This window comes from Amia ocellicauda, chromosome 14, assembly GCF_036373705.1.
Source record: "Amia ocellicauda isolate fAmiCal2 chromosome 14, fAmiCal2.hap1, whole genome shotgun sequence".
Lineage (NCBI taxonomy): Eukaryota > Metazoa > Chordata > Actinopteri > Amiiformes > Amiidae > Amia > Amia ocellicauda.
Genome location: NC_089863.1, coordinates 374,403 through 389,719, shown reverse-complemented (window position 1 = coordinate 389,719; position 15,317 = coordinate 374,403). Strand labels below are relative to the sequence as shown.

The 15,317-nt window shown below is 40.7% G+C and overlaps 1 protein-coding gene across 13 annotated transcripts in view; it reads left to right on the top strand.

Moving 5' to 3' along the window:
* LOC136768173 (NLR family CARD domain-containing protein 3) overlaps positions 1–15,317 on the top strand; it is a 261,771-nt gene that overhangs the window by 110,130 nt on the left and 136,324 nt on the right. The window lies entirely within an intron of this gene.

Here is a 15,317-nt window from a genome sequence, read left to right as displayed (position 1 = left end):
CTCCCAAGCCTCCCACTCCCCCCACCATCACCTCCCAATTTCCTTACATAAGAACATAAGAACATAAGAAAGTTTACAAATGAGAGTAGGCCATTCGCCCCATCGTGCTCGTTTGGTGTCCATTAATATCTAAGTGATCCAAGGATTCTATCCAGTCTATTTTTAAATGTTCCCAAACTTTCAGCTTCTATCACATCACTGGGTAGTTTATTCCAGATTGTGACGCCTCTCTGTGTGAAGAAGTGTCTCCTGTTTTCTGTCTTGAATGCCTTGAAGCCCAATTTCCAATTTGTGTCCCCGGGTGCGTGTGTCCCTGCTGATCTGGAAAAGCTCCTCTGGTTTGACCCTTCCACCCCTCACCCCTCTCCCCCAGCGACAATTGTGATACGATAAATAAATGATAAAATATATATAGTAATAAAATAAGAATCATAATATATAATAAATATATCTATATATCTATCTATATATATATATATATATAATAAATTAAGATATAATAAAAAGTAAATAAAAAAAAAGGAAAATGGTCTCAGTATCTTGAAGTAATATAACAACTACAAAGGAGTTAGGAGCTTCCACTTTTCAAAATACAAAATTAAGGGTTGCCAAGCAGTGGTGAACCTTTTAACAGATCCCATTACCGTGTACCTAATTTTCTCCAGATTGAGAAGGAACATTAAGTCTCTGATCCAGTGAGCATGGGAGGGCAGGGCAGCCTGCTTCCAGTTCAATAAAATAAGGTGGTGCGCTAACAATGATGCAAAGGCCAATGGTGCTGCACTGGGTCTTAGATAAATGAAGATTGTCTGGAGGAATTCCAAGTATTGCTATCAATGCTGAGGGATCAATGGGAGAGTTAAAAATTAGAGAAGGTCTCAAAAACTGAATTCCAAAATACACCTAATTTGGGACATGACCAGAACATATGAATCAATGAAGCAGGAACCTGTTTGCATCGATCACACATTGGATAAAGCTCAGGATAGATTTTAGCAAGTTTAGCTTTACACAAGTGAGTACGATGAAGATTAACTGAATCAAAGCGTATCGGTCACAGATCGAGGAAGAGTGTACTCTATGAAGAATGGACTCCCAGGTGTCATCTGTAAAAGTCAAGGTCCTGTTCCAGGCAGCCCTTAATATAGATAATGAGGGACGAGGCAAATTAGATATATGGGTATATAATTTTTATAGGATGCCTTTACCTGTTGGATCAAGTCTGAGAAGAAAATCAATGGGGGAATTAGGAGGTTAATACCTAAATAAATGTGATTTAGGAATGTCATTTTTCTGAGAAAGCTATTAAAATGAGTAAAAAATATTCTCCATTAACAGATCTTTTAAACACTTTAAAACCCTTTTATGCCAATTAGAAAACGCAGGATCATTTAGAGAGGGTATAAAATAATGATTCATAGCAATAGGAGAAAGCACTGAGAGAGAGTGAAGTTTCTCCTAAGCTGGGCACAGATTGTAAGAGAATAAACCGGGAGATAGAGAGAGGAAGCGAAGTACAAATCAGAGTTGAAAGAGCGGTAGAAGAGCAGGAACTGAATTCCATAAGAACCCAGGCTGGTGCTGCATGTTGCAAGTGATATTGATGCCAGTACGAAATACACCCGATATTAGCTGACCAGTAATAAAATTGGCAATCCTCCCATCTGCTTAGGTCTCTGAAGAAAAGATTTATGAATTCGTAATAAAGACCGGGATGCATTGAAAGAGAGACAGAAATTTAGGAAGTACATTCGTTTTAACTGAGTTAATACATCCAATAAGTGAAAGAGGCAATTTAGACCAGCATATAAAATCCTGTTTTACATAATAATAATAATAATAATAATAAGGAAACATTTTATTTGAAAAGATCCACAAAGGACTTTGTAACAGTGATGCCAAGGTATGTGAATTTGTCTTCTGCAATTTTAAAGGGCAAATTTGAATATTGTAAATTTACAGCAGCCAGGTTCATTGAGAATAATTCACTTTTGTGCAAATTGAGTCTATATCCATTAAACTTCGTAAAACCAAACTGGTCTAAAATGGAAAGGGCTTGAGGTAAAGATAATACCGGATTGGATAAATAAAGAAGCAGATCGTCGGCTTAGAGGGAAACTCCCCCTCGAACCACCCCCTGCACCTGTTGGTAATGAGTAATGAGTGGCTCAATTGCAAGTGCAAATAGAAGTGGAGATAAAGGACAGCCTTGCCTAGTACCACGATGTAAAGGTAAATATTTAGAGTTCATATTATTAGTGCACACCGAGGCAACTGGCGATGCATAAAGCAATTTGATCCAAGAAATAATCTTCTCAACAAATCCAAGCCTTTCAAGTGTATAAAATAAGTAGCTCCACACTCCACCCTATCAAAGGCCTTCTCTGCATTCAATGAGACAAGAACCTCAGGCACAGGTTGTGAAGATGATGTATATATAATATTAAATAAATGCCTTATATTAAAAAAGGGATGTCTTTTCTTGATAAAACCAGTCTGATCAAAAGAGATAATGGAAAGTAGAACAGATTCAAGTCTGCGGGCCAATGCTTTCGCCAGAATCTTGACATCAGTGTTAAGTAACGAAACTGGACGATAGGAACTACATTCAGGTGGATCCTTATTTCTTTTAAGTAACAAAGATATCGATGCCTGATAAAATGTAGGAGGGAGTGAATGTGCCTGACATGATTCAGAAAATACTGAGACTAAAGAAGGAGAGAGCTAGGGGGAGAATTTCTTAATAAAGTAAGTTGGGAACCTATCTGGACCTGTGGATTTTCCACTCTGCATTGATTTAATTGCCTCTACTATCTCCTCAAGAGACAGAGGCTTCTCAAGGTAATTTAATAATTCAGGCGTTATAGAGGGGATGTTAAAGTTGTGAAAAAATGCATCTATAAGCGATTGCTCGGCCACATATTCAGAGGTATATAAATTGTAATAATATTTTTGCAACTGCACATTAATATCTGTCTGGTCAGTTGAAACAGAACCTGATTCAGTGCGGAGTCCATTAATTAGATGAAAGGCATTAAATCGGCGCAGTTGAGCTAGGAGTTTGCTAGCATTTTCACCATGTTCATATAAGGATGTTTGGGATTTAATCAGAGGTTGAGAGCAGATCAAATGCAGTCTTTAACTTCAACATCTCTTTGAAAAGGTTGGGACTGGGAGAAATGTGGGACATATTTGGGACAGACTAAAATGAATGACAAAATGGAATGCCCATAGACTACAATGGGGAAAATAGAAGGATGGTCTGTATCTCCAAATCCCACACAGGAATCCTAAAATCCTAAATACACTTTCTTTAATATAACCTCATATGAAACAAAAAAGTGGAATGACATGGAATGACAGCTGCTTTCTATGGAATTACAGGCCTGGAATATTGAACACACTGAAAACAGCAAAAATAGGTTTGACTGTCTATAAATAGAATATATATATATATATATATATATATATATATATATATATATATATATATATATATATACAGTGGGGGAAAAAAGTATTTGATCCCCTGCTGATTTTGTACGTTTGCTCACTGACAAAGAAATTATCAGTCTATAATTTTAATGGTAGGTGTATTTTAACAGTGAGAGACAGAATAACAACAAAAAAATCCAGAAAAACGCATTTCAAAAAAGTTATAAATTTATTTGCATGTTAATGAGGGAAATAAGTATTTGACCCCTTCGACTTAGTACTTGGTGGCAAACCCCTTGTTGGCCTTCACAGAGGTCAGACGTTTCTTGTAGTTGGCCACCAGGTTTGCACACATCTCAGGAGGGATTTTGTCCCACTCCTCTTTGCAGATCCTCTCCAAGTCATTAAGGTTTCGAGGCTGACGTTTGGCAACTCGAACCTTCAGCTCCCTCCACAGATTTTCTATGGGATTAAGGTCTGGAGACTGGCTAGGCCACTCCAGGACCTTAATGTGCTTCTTCTTGAGCCACTCCTTTGTTGCCTTGGCTGTGTGTTTTGGGTCATTGTCATGCTGGAATCCCCATCCACGACCCATTTTCAATGCCATGGCTGAGGGAAGGAGGTTCTCACCCAAGATTTGACGGTACATGGCCCCGTCCAACGTCCCTTTGATGCGGTGCAGTTGTCCTGTCCCCTTAGCAGAAAAACACTCCCAAAGCATAATGTTTCCACCTCCATGTTTGATGGTGGGGATGGTGTTCTTGGGGTCATTCCTCCTCCTCCAAACAGGGCGAGTTGAGTTGATGCCAAAGAGCTCGATTTTGGTCTCATCTGACCACAACACTTTCACCCAGTTCTCTGAATCATTCAGATGTTCATTGGCAAACTTCAGATGGGACAGTACATGTGCTTTCTTGAGCAGGGGGACCTTGCGGGCGCTGCAGGATTTCAGTCCTTCACGGCGTAGTGTGTTACCAATTGTTTTCTTGGTGACTATGGTCCCAGCTGCCTTGAGATCATTAACAAGATCCTCCCGTGTAGTTCTGGGCTGATTCCTCACCGTTCTCATGATCATTGAAACTCCACGAGGTGAGATCTTGCATGGAGCCCCAGACCGAAGGAGACTGACAGTTATTTTGTGTTTCTTCCATTTGCGAATAATCGCACCAACTGTTGTCACTTTCTCACCAAGCTGCTTGGCGATGGTCTTGTAGCCCATTCCAGCCTTGTGTAGGTCTACAATCTTGTCCCTGACATCCTTGGACAGCTCTTTGGTCTTGGCCATGGTGGAGAGTTTGGAATCTGATTGATTGATTGCTTCTGTGGACAGGTGTCTTTTATACAGGTAACGAGCTGATATTAGGAGCTATCCCTTTAAGAGAGTGCTCCTAATCTCAACTCGTTACCTGTATAAAAGACACCTGGGAGCCAGAAATCTTGCTGATCGATAGGGGATCAAATACTTTTTTCCTTCACTGTATATATATATATATATATATATATATATATATATACACACACACACATGTTTATATTCCCATGTATTCTATATGTAAAAATGTCCCATTCTTAAACTTGACCTTTTTATCGCCATATTTTGGAGCGTCTTTAAACATTTGTCACATCTTACCGGCTTTGTTTTTAAATTGAGTTAGTATTGTGTACTTGATTATAGCACAGGGATCTGGTGTAATGTGAGTCAACAAGGCTGTTTGTGTTGTCTTTCCACCTCTATACAAACAAAACATGTATTTAGTTATTTCACCTACAGGTGGTCCATTTATAGCGTCAAAAACCTTAAACATGATTACATATTTCAACGACCCTGTTTATATTGAGGTATTCACAGAGGGATCTAGCTTAGGCACTTTTATACCTTTGAACCTATAAATAGGTTCTGAAAACGAATAAAACCGTACAATGTATTCCGATGCTTTCTGGATTTTAACCCAGTGCACCGTCCACTCAAAAACATTGTAATTCTTTAACATTAATAAATACAACCTATTTCACAGGATAAGACCATGAACATGTTTATTAACCAAACAAAACATGTCATTTGTATTTTATATCGGGGGATGAGGCTTCGGGGGTCCGCAGGTGTATTAAAGCCCGGAGCGTATGCCCGGGGGCGAGCCGAGGAGGGAAGAGGTTTGCGAACAAACAGATGACATGACTGAAGAATCCCCTTTTAATTGCTCTCAGAAAAATCAGACTGTAGAGTAGATTGAATCAAACAGAGTCTTTATTCAAGCTGCTTGGAGAAAAGTAATACACACAGACATGCAGGTCTCTGTCCTTACTTCCCTAAAATCATAGAGCTTACATGATGTTATATACATACTGCGATATCCTGGACAGGGTGAGTTTGAACCAATAAGGGGGAGACAACTCCCTATCTTATTATATCCTCACTATCTTCCTGATTAAGCTTAAACACAATGTTTTCTATTTTATGTATACATATATATATATATATATGTATTACAGAAAAGTATCCATCTCCCTCAGCCCGCCAGTTCTACCAGCGGGCAAGACGGAGGAAGGAAAGGTAAAAGAGCATCAGAGGCCTTTGTAATGAGACAATGAATGAGTTATAAAGCCAGATAGATACAAATGAAGAATACCAGCGCATACATGGCTAAGTGCCGCCACCCAGACTTGTTAACCAGGACCACCACCCTCCTGTGGAGGGGTTGGTGTCCCGTAATTGGTTACCCACGTTACGTATGTGATCAGCCAAATCATAGATATGTTCAGAAGAATCGGGTATGTATGTACAACACTCCTTACCTATGAGGGCACATGTACCTCCTTGGGCAGCTAACACGTAATCTAAAGCTACATGGTTCTGCAATGTGACAGTCCTGATGGCCACCACTTCAGTGGTGATGTTAGACAAAGCATCAGCGGTATCATTGGCAACAGTTTCTATCATTGATGCAATTGCGTGGATTTCTTTAGTAATCCGTGCTACCCCAAAATTATGAAATAATGTCATAAAAAATCTAGTACTTTCATATATTTCTCTTGCATGCAGATGGGTGACAGGGATGCCCGGGAGCGTGGGCACATGGCGTATTGCCGGATACACATATCCCAAATAGTAGCAACCAGTGAAATTTACAGGGAGTATCCAATAAGCCCTGAGGCCACAAATCCAGTATGGCATTAGAGTATTATAGGTGAAGTTATGATAGAGCATATGTTTGGATTTTATTCCCGTCATGTTACATGAGCCGAGAACTCCAATAGTGATACAACTACTAAACCCTAGCACTCGCCGGAGGGAGGTGTTTTGACATATACATTCCTTGGAAGGGAGATAATAGGCCAATTTCAGATAATACATTCTCCGTCTTGTTACATTAAGTCGGCCAACTCCCCATCCCCCCACCGGTCGACTATACCAGGTTTGATTAGGGTAATGAGTACAGAGGGAGTTGCTATGATTGTTCTTTTGTCGCCATTGTGTGAGATTGGGAGTGATGCCTCCAAAGGTGCACCAATATCGTGAAAACCCACACTCTACGGGTTCTGCCCCTAGCGGGGCATCACTGTCAGCCGCTGCAGGTACATGCATACATATCCAACATTTTGACACATGTAATACTTGTTCATATGCTGCAGTGATCTGATGGAATTCGTTCCATTCGTCCTGTGAACTGTGTCTGTCATGCAGAGCATCTGAGGAAGATGTGCTGTTGAAAAGGAAGTGATTATATGCTTTGAGGTTTCATACGTCTCTATATACCCCCCCTCCTCGGCCGTCCACACAGACAAGGCTGTAGTGTGACAGCAAGAGGGCCTGAATAAGAATAAGAAGAAACAGAGGATTCTAGTCACAAACACATAGGTCCTGAGAAAGGGAAGAGAGAGTGAACAGGGCGTCGGTAGGGCCCCAAAGATCTGCTGGAAGTCACATCGCACGGCTCGTAATGAGCTCATAAGAAGAGAGACGAGTCTGACGTACAAGGAGGCATGCAGTGTATAAAGGACAGTGGGGAGATCGACAGTGCAGCCCTTCCCGGTGGAATGGAGTGGTCAGGACTACACAGGGCAGGCTTTCTGTAAAAATGAGTGCGCCACCATGCCGCTACTCTAAGGATTGTAAGGAATGTGAAAACCCTGCGTCCCACCCAGAAGGAGACAGGCGAGTTTCACGATCATGCCTGTAAAAATGCGTGCCCTGGGCGTGTCAACCTCAAAAGCCCCAGAAGCAAAGATGCAGGCAGTTGAGGTGGCAGAACATCCTCACTGTCAGGGAAGGCGGGCAAAGGAAGTTAGGCAAGTGGTCAATGATGACCAGACAGCCAGATATGTATAAGGTGAGGAAGAAGGCCGGTGAAAACGATGTGAAATAGGTCTTTCACCCTATTCCCACAGCAATAATGCAATATACAATACACCATAGTAGCATGTTTCAATGTGTACCCACTCACAGTTACATCGAAACATTACACAAAATTTCACATTTCAGTCATTCAGTCATACAATTATTTATATGCAGTAGTCAATCTATAAAACTATGGAATGGATAGTTAACACAATGCCCACAGTCCCACCAGACTCTGTATCTGTCAGTTGCGTTTAGATGTAAAAGAAGATGGAGTTGTTTGAGTATGCATGATTAATTTCTAATCTATATATATAATTATTTGTTTACATACACAGCAAGTCCCTTTTCAATGTGTTGTCTTGTCTGGTGAGTTCTTCAGGCCTTTCTTCAATTTTTCTGAAAGAAAAAATTATGTTTCATCACCTGCGGAGAGATTAATCGTTAATGCTCAGTCCGCCTATTCCTGGGCATCGCCACCCTCCTGTTGCAATCAGCAGAGCTGTAGCAACCTGTGGGAGATATGCAGTGTCGCTGGCTCCTGTGAAGACAGATAATAGTAGTCAATTACCTATCCATCAGTACCGGCATCAATAGTTGTAGCATTAGTAATGTAACTATTCCTTATATCCCAGGACACCACAGTGTAAAGACACTGTAGCAACTGTTTGCAGTAGAACACACACAATGTGTAATAAGGCATTATCCAGGGTGACTTACAACATAAGTGTTACATAGTTCCTTCTGGTTTTTGCACACCCAAGAAGAGACGGGGATCAAGAGATCTCCAATCTCTAAAAGCAGGAGGGTGCTTAAATACGTGATGAAAGCAGATCTAAATCTAGGGATTTCAAAAACTCTTCATTGTGGATCTCATAGCTACCAAATGACCACATTTTAATTTCCTGGAGTATCTGGTTTTCTATGTATTCATATCTTCACCACATTTTCTGAAAGACCATAATATGTCACTAAAGAGGTAACATTCTCCTGCTTGGATTTTGCATCAGGCTGTCTGTCTCATGTGTTTTGTTTCCTTTAAATTGACTTTTGCGGACTTGTCCATAACATGATGTTTAACAAACAAATTATGGTTCTTCTGTGGGGACACCATGACTATATATGTATTACTATTATCATTGATCTGTTTATTCATAGTACATTTGGTATTGTTTTAACATTTTTCTTGTAGAATCATATTATTTCTTTCTTATTTCCGATGCCTGAGGCACTCTGTATAAAGTTAAAAGTCCTCATGGTGAGATCCTCATGAATCTGATAAATCTGTTGTGACAGTTTCAAATATAATTCTGAAACTACTGGTTATTACAGTTGTTAGCCTTATTCTGGACTATGGACAATATTAAAAATACAACACATACAAAACGTAGACATTTACTTTATATCACCTTCAAAATATACAAATATATATAAACACATAAAGTACATACACATTGATATTCAAAGATAATTCAGATATCCGCTCTGTGGCATGTTTTATTGACCCTGCTGTGTCTCAAACAGCCCTTTAACCTCTTTATGATTGTATTTGTTTATTTATGAAGCTTCTTATTATTTAGAATAAAATGTCAAATAATCCCACTTGATTATTTAATTATTTCACTGCATCAGTTTTCTTGATCCATTGTGATTATTTTATAAAGTTTTTCTCTAAATTCGTATTATTCTGACAAAGGCTATGAAAACTTTGTCGGTTTTATCTTGTATTTCCTTGATTTCACCAGTCTCTATGATTCCGGGGGAACATTCCTATGACCATCCATTATCTAACATCTGTTTCTCTACCTTCTAATGTCTTCCCCTCAAAAATTCAATCTCACTTTCGTCAGACATGATTTGAAATAGTTCTCCTGCAGAGACACACCCGGGGCAACCGAGTGTCTGTATTCAGAAAGTCAATACAAATATGTCAATCAATCGTCCAGTATGAGACAGTTATCCCAAACACAATTATCAGCGCCAGCTAATCCAAGCTGCGCAGACCCGCCCGGTGCAACCAGGCGCAACACACAAAATATCTGTGCCAGACACTCAGGCTGCGCAGATCCGCTCAGGGGAATGCCCAAAACCGAGCACACAAAACACAAAATATCTCGAGATCACAACCAGTTCTGTATAAAACAATCACTCTAACAGCCTGTGTGATGTTTTGGTTTCGTTTTGATATCGCGTCTGTGCGGCATTCCGGGGCCTCCCCAACTACGTCTCTCTTAATCTATTTAGGTGGTAAATTAACCTACTCACCCATTTGGAGACGGTCAGTGGGGAACACCTGTTTTTCGAGCGATATCCTGTTCGTGACGCCAACTGAAGAATCCCCTTTTAATTTCTCTCAGAAAAACCAGACTGTAGAGTAGATTGAATCAAACAGAGTCTTTATTCAAGCTGCTTGGAGAAAAGTAATACACACAGACATGCAGGTCTCTGTCCTTACTTCCCTAAAATCATAGAGCTTACATGATGTTATATACATACTGCGATATCCTGGACAGGGTGAGTTTGAACCAATAAGGTATATATCTTATGATATCCTCACTATCTTCCTGATTAAGCTTAAACACAATGTTTTCTATTTTATGCCCAAATATGGAGACATATGTAGCCACGTTATTTATATTCCACACATATCTAACGCATGTCTAGATAGGCAAAGGGGGGTTGTGTGCCCACTTCCCCATCTTCTTGTGGTTTTACTAGAACGTACGTTCTGTACTAAATTTGTATTGTGTGTCTGCAGAGGGATGCATCTAATACAGACCAGTAGAAGCTGGTCTCATTATGTGCTCTTTGGTAACCTCCTGTACGGGTGAGGTATTTGGGGCCTCTTCAATGCCACAGGTTAACAATCAGTCCAGTCAAACCCTAAAGAGATCAGGATAAATGAAGAGGAAGTACTAAAGGGACTAGCAGAATTAAAAACCAACAAATCACCTGGGCTAGATGGTATATTTCCAACAGTACTTAAAGAAATTAGGGAAATTATTTACAGGCCGCTAAGTCAAATATTCAAAATGACACTTAGAACAGGGGATGTGCCAACTGACTGGAAGACAGCAAATGTCATATCAATCCACAAGAAAGGGGACAAAACTGAGCTAGGAAATTACAGACCAATCAGTCTCACCTGTATCACTTGTAATATGTTGGAAAAAATGATTAGACAGAAAATAGAGGCGCATCTTAATGAAAACCATATTCTTGGAGATAGTCAACATGGGTTTAGACGAGGCAGATCATGTCTTACTAATTTAGTAGAATTTTTTGAACATGCAACTGGAGCTGTAGATCAGGTGAAAGCATATGATATGATATACTTAGATTTCCAAAAAGCTATTGATAAGGTTCCACACCAAAGACTGATCCTCAAATTGGAAGCTGTAGGCATTCAGGGTAATGTAAGTAGATGGATTATGAACTGGTTGATGTATAGGAAACAGAGGGTGTCGATTAGAGGAGTTGCTTCTAACTGGAGTGAGTTTGTTAGTGGAGTTCCACAGGGATCAGTACTAGGGTCTGTGCTTTTTCTAATCTATATTAATGATCTGGACTCTAGGATAGTTAGCAAACTTGTCAAATTTGCAGATGATACTAAAATAGGTGGCTAAGCAGATACAATCTCAGCAGCACAGGCTATTCAAAGGGACTTAGATAATATTCAGTTGTGGGCCGACACCTGGCAAATGAAATTCAATGTGGACAAGTGCAAGGTAATACATGCAGGTAAAAAAAATGTCCACTATAATTACACAATGGGAGGAATAGAACTAGATGAAGCATCGCATGAGAAAGAGTCTATGAGGACTCCTCACTTTCTCCATCCAAACAATGTGGGGAAGCAATAAAAAAGCCAAACAGGATGTTAGGGTATATTGTCAAAAGTGTAGAATTGAGAACAAGGGCAGTGATGTTCAAACTGTACAATGCACTAGTTAGAGCTCATCTGGATACTGTGGACAGTTCTGGGCTCCACACTTCAAGAAGAATATTGCTGCTCTAGAGGCAGTTCAGAGGAGAGCAACCAGACTTATTCCAGGTCTGAAGGGAAAGTCCTACTCGGAGAGACTGAGGGAACTGAACCTTTTCACCCTGGAACAGAGGAGACTACGTGGGGACTTGATCCAAGTCTTCAAAATCATGAAAGGCATCGACCACATCAAACCAGAGGAGCTTTTCCAGATCAGCAGGGACATACACACCTGGGGACAAAAATGGAAAGTGGGCTTCAAGGCATTCAAAATGGAAAAAAGGAGACACTTCTTTACACAGAGAGTAGTCACAATCTGGAATAAACTACCCAGTGATGTGGTAGAAGCTGAAAGTTTGGGAACATTTAAAAATAGACTGGATAGGATCCTTGGATTGCTTAGTTATTAATGGACACCAAATGAGCACGATGGGTCGAATGGCCTCCTCTCGTTTGTAAACTTTCTTATGTTCTTATGTTCTTAGGAGAGAACGTGCAGGTGAATCCAAGTGAGAATGTGGGCTGGTGGCATGCACTTGGCAAAACAAACAATAAATCAATAAATCCCAATAAACCAATTGTACAAAAAGAAAGGTGATACAACAAAAATAAGGAAGCAATGAACATACTCCATTAGTGGAATAACAAACATAATCATAAAAAGAATAAGTACACACATCTAAACAAGTGAAAGACTAATATAATAAGTAATCAATTAAGTGATATATTGGCCGTCACGCCCCACCCGTGACAACTGCACAGAAACCAGGATGTGGGAGCAGCATCTTGGTAAAGGAATGGGAGGGTTTCCACAGGCCATTTTAGTAAGGTCCTCTATAGCCCTCTGAGTTAACCTTCCCCCTGTTATGGGCAGGAGTAATGTTAGTTAGTGTTCGGAGTGGTTTATTTATGATGATGACTTGATTTCTTAGCAGACACCCTTATCCAGGGTGACTTCTTCTCAATACATCCCATTGATTTGACATCTGACCCCTTTCTACAGCTGGGCATTTGACAGGAGAAATGTGTGGTGATGTTATTTTTTTGTTTGTTTGTTTGTTTGTTTGTTTTTCAATGGTAACTATTCAAATGTTTAATGTTTTTATATTTTGATTATGTAAAATAAATAAACAGTATTTTACTAAAGCTTTCCATGGAGGGGAACGTGGATGAAATTGTACAATTTTTTGGGACGCTCTGCCCTGTTTGGGGCCGAGCTGTGATCCAGGTGAACAGCAGATTGGGCATAGGTGGTCATAGGTGGGCATGTGGAAGAGAGGAGGACGAGGAGGAGGGTCAAGCAAATAAGCTTGCTAAGGTACCCAGCAGCAGCAAGCAGCAAGAAAGATAGCTAGCTAGCTAGCTGACTGACTGACTGACAGGATACGATGGAATGTATGTGCTCTGTGATGTCATTGCAGTCAGCTGAGAGAGAGTTCTATGATGTCATCGCTGAGCTGGCAGTGATGGGAGAGGGAGAGGAAGCCACAGCACGTACCTGGGCTCCCTCCCTGACTGGGCTAGAATCGGGGAATGAGAGAGTGGAGGGAACGGAATGCAGGAAATATACAATTGTATTATTCATATTGTGAATCGATATGTTCTGAATATTCATGATTATCTTCCCCTCAGACAAGGTCGTCGCAAAACTAGTGACCAGAATTATATTTCATATTGTCTGGGGGAGCAAAATGGAGAGGCTGAAAAGAGTGCAAATGGTGAAGGGTACCCTGGATGGAGGCAGGGGGGTCCCGGACGTTGTGTGGCTGATAAAGGCGCAGGGGCTGGCCTACGTGGTCAAGAACATCCAGGCTGCTGGCAAGAAAGTGAGTTTTATGAACCGCTTTTATTTTGCCAGCAGCCTGAGACCTTTCGGCCTCTGCGCCATGGATAACACCAGGCCGCACTCGTGGGATCCCCCGCCGTTCTACAGGGCGTTCCGAGCCTTTGCGCTCGAAGTAGGCCTCCATAAAGTCGTGCTGGCCTCCTGGGATTATAAGACCATCTGTAGCCAGATGAGATCTACCCAGGAGACCAGCCGGATAGAAGATTTCCCTCCCGAAACCTGCCGGTTTATCTGGGCTAACGCTACGCACATTTGCCTCACAAATACGCAAAAAGATGTCTCCTGGATGGCTGTGAGTCGGTGTCTCCCCACCCGAGTGTTCATGCACAGAAGGGGCCTAGCCCCTTATGACATCTGCCCCTACAAGGGTTGATTGGGGAAGGAGACGGAAGCTCACATCTTTAGGGATTGCCTGCAGGGTCTGGCTCCTGTTTTCTCCGTTCCTCCACAGGTTTGCCGTTCCTGTGCGGGCGACCGCCCAGCAGATCCTATATGGTCCAGCCAGGGGATTGACATCTCCCACCCTGAGGTGCTGGTGGCGTGTCGTCTGCGCAGTGAAATAGGCCCTGTGGGAGGGACGGAACATCTGTCTGTTTAACAAGCAGGAGCTGGACCCAATTGTCATCGTGCGGAGGGGCATGGTACTTATTAGGGACTACGTCAATCTGGAGGTCCATCAGAGGGGCAAGGAGGAAGCCTTTAAGAACTGGCAGATACAAGATCTGGGGGAGCTCAGGATCCCATGATGGGACCCACCTCCGGGGACGGCCATCTCCGCCTGCTGGAGCCCGAGTCCAAGATCTTTTAACTATTTTATGAAAGATTAAAAAATGACTTTTAAAAATGAATTTTAACTGTTTTTAAAGATCTAGTTGTTTTTAAAGCACTAGTTGTTTGAGTTTTTTGGTTAGTTTTGTTCCTTTTTTATCTTTTGTCAAATACATTGGCCGTTAGGATTTTGATTTTAAATGCATCGGACTGTTTTGGTTTGTTTTTTATTTTTATCATTTTAATTGTTTTTTGATTTGTCCGGTGCATTTTCAGTGAATTTCAATGTATTTGACCATTTTTGTTGGTTTGCAGTTTTTGCTTTAATCACTAGTTTGTTTTATTGTTTTGTGCACTTGTTTATTTGAAGTTCATGTATTTTGTTTATGTTAAATCACTAAGATTTTAAAATTTTGAAGTGATTTTAAGAATTGATTTAAAAAAATATTTTTAATCACAAGTATTAAAATTTGTTTTGATTGTTTTTATCCTTGAAATGTAAAATACTTTACCAAATAAAACAGTATTCATGATTTTTTGATTGAAAGAACTCTTTTTCTTGTGTGTGGGGGTGTGTGTGTGTGTGCGTGGGTGTGTGAGTGTCTGTGTGTGTGTGTGTGTGTCTGTGTCTGTGTGTGGTTTCTGTATCTCATGATGGATTTCAAGAAGAAGGTGTAGGTGACCACAGAACTAAATTTTAAATAAACTCTCAGATTGTGGTTATTTTTCCTGGAACAGACCGCTGATGAGATGGTTACTCTGAATCATTAGGAGCTATTGGGTCCATTAAAAAAATATGGCAAGAAATTTGCCCTTAATTAGTATAGCTGTGTACTGGTACAACACAACAATTGCTTCTTTATGTGTCAGACTGTGGCATGTTCTCCAGGTCTGTGCTTATGGGCCCTCTAGTCTCCTGGAAGAGCTGCAGGACTGTGTCTCTACAG